Raw genomic sequence first — 2,664 nt, forward strand, 5'->3', positions numbered from 1 at the left:
CGTGAACTTCCAGATGTTCAAGCTGATTTTAGAAAAGGCAGAGGAACCAGAGACCAAATTGCCAACATCCGCTGGATCATCAAAAAAGCAAGAGAGTTCCAGAAAAACATCTGCTTTATTGACTATGCCAAAGCCTCTGACTGTGTGGATCACAATAAACTGTGGAAAATTCTGAAAGAGATGGGAATACCAGACCACCTGATCTGCTTCTTGAGAAATCTGTATGCAGGTCAGGAAGCAACAGTTAGAACTGGACATGGAACAACAGACTGGTTCCAAATAGGAAAAGGAGTACGTCAAGGCTGTATATTGTCACCCTGCTTATTTAACTTATATGCAGAGTACATCATGAGAAATGCTGGGCTGGATGAAACACAAGCTGGACTCAAGATTGCCAGGAGAAATATCAATAAGCTCAGATATGCAGATGACACCACCCTTATGGCAGAAAGTGAAGAGGAACTAAAAAGCCTCTTGATGAAGGTGAAAGAGGAGAGTGAAAAAGTTGGCTTAAAACTCAACCTTCATAAAAGTAAGATCATGGCATCTGGTCCCATCAGTTCACGGGAAATAGATGGGGAAACAGTGGAAACAGTGTCAGACTTTATTTTTTGGGGCTCCAAAATTACTGCAGATGCTGACTGCAGCCATGAAATTAGAAGACGCTTACTTCTTGGAAGAAAACTTATGACCAACCTAGATAGCATATTGAAAAGCAGAGACATTACTTTGCCAACAAAGGTCTGTCTAGTCAAGGCTATGATTTTTCCAGTGGTCATGTATGGATGTGAGAGTTGGACCGTGAAGAAAGCTGAGCACTGAAGAATTGATGCTTTTGAACTGTGGTGTGGGAGAAGACTCTTGAGAGTCCCTTGGACTGCAGGGAGATCCAACCAGTCCATTTTGAAGGAGATCAGCCCTGGGATTTCTTTGGAAGGAACAATGCTAAAGCTGAAACTCTAGTTCTTTGGCCGCCTCATGTGAAGAGTTGACTCACTGGAAAAGACTCTGATGCTGGGAGGGATTGGGGGCAGGAGGAGAAGGGGATGACAGAGGATGAGATAGCTGGATGGCATCACTGATTTGATGGGCATGAGTCTGTGTGAACTCTGGGAGTTGGTGATGGACAGGGAGGCCTGGTGTGCTGTGATTCATGGGGTCGCAAAGAGTCGGACACGACTGAGGGACTGATCTGATCTGAACTGAGAGGATAGCTATGTGCCAAGTTCTAAGAGTCATCCTAGGGAATCATTGAACTGGGTATGGTTCTGGGCGATTGTCAATAGATCACCGCTACTTGGCAGGGGTGTGAGGAGCCCAGGATAACTAGGAATCATTCAGAGAAAGCAGTGGCTCTGGCCTTTATCATCTGTTTCCCTCTCAGGGCTCCTTTTCCTTTAGTCCAGTAGAAAGGCTGCTGCTCACCCCCAAATGCATCAAATCTCTGGTCATCTCGCTGAGGTCAGGGGAGGATCAGGATATTCATTAGTTCCCCTTTTTTCTTCTTTTGTTTCCTCATTTTCTAGGATACAGTGTCCCACAGAATCCCTTTCCAGCCCCTGTGATGCTCCCAGTCTTTGAAGGAAGCAGACTTGGTGGTTCAGACAGTAAAGAGTCTGCCTGTAATGCAGGAAACCCAGGTTCTATCCCTGGATCAGGAAGTTATCCTGAAGAAGGAAATGGCAACCCACTCCAGTATTCTTGCCTGCAGAATTCCATGGACAGAGGAGCCTAGTGGGCTATAGTCCACTGGGTTGCAAAGAGTTGGACACGGTGGAGCAACTAACACTTCACTTTCTTTCTTTCCAATAAGCATAGATCATGCTGAGCGTTGGGATTTGGAGAAGCGCAGAGTGAGTGAAGTGAAGTCGCTCAGTCGTGTCCGACTCATTGCGACCCCATGGACTGCAGCCCACCAGGCTCCTCCATCCATGGGATTCTCCAGGCAAGAATACTGGAGTGGGTTGCCATTTCCTTCTCCAGGGGATCTTCCTGACCCAGGGATCGAACCCAGGTCTCCCACATTGCAGGCAGATGCTTTAACCTCTGAGCTGCCGGGGAAACACAGAAGAAGTCCCTAATCTTGAAGCAGAGGGCAGGGAGGGTTTCCTGTAGGAGATGATATTTATATGGGAAAGCTTCTTGGGGGAGATGATAATTACACTGGAAGGCTCCCTGGTGGAGGTGATAGTTACATGGGAAGTCCCGGGAAGAGGTGATATTTACACTGGAAAGCTCTGCTGCCCTCTCAGGAGGTGATATTTACATAGGAAACATACATAGGATATGGGACTCATGAGTATCCGTGACAGACCTCAGTTCTTAAGACAGTTCAGTTCAGTTCAGTTGCTTAGTCGTGTCTGACTCTTTGTGATCCCATGGACTGCAGCATGCCAGGCTTCCCTGTCCATCACCAATGCCCAGAGGCTACTCAAACTCAGTTCCACTGAGTCGGTGATGCCATCCAACCATCTCATCCTCTGTCATCCCCTTCTCCTCCCGCCTTCAATCTTTCCCAACTCTTTTCCAGTGAGTCCATTCTTCACATCAGGTGGCCAAAGTACTGGAGTTTCAGCTTCAGCATCAGTCCTTCCAATGAATATTCAAGGCTGATTTCCTTTAGGATTGACTAGTTGGATCTCCTTGCCATCCAAGGGACTCTCA

The sequence above is a fragment of the Bison bison genome, unplaced genomic scaffold (genome assembly GCF_000754665.1).
Source record: "Bison bison bison isolate TAMUID 2011002044 unplaced genomic scaffold, Bison_UMD1.0 scf7180017864492, whole genome shotgun sequence".
Lineage (NCBI taxonomy): Eukaryota > Metazoa > Chordata > Mammalia > Artiodactyla > Bovidae > Bison > Bison bison.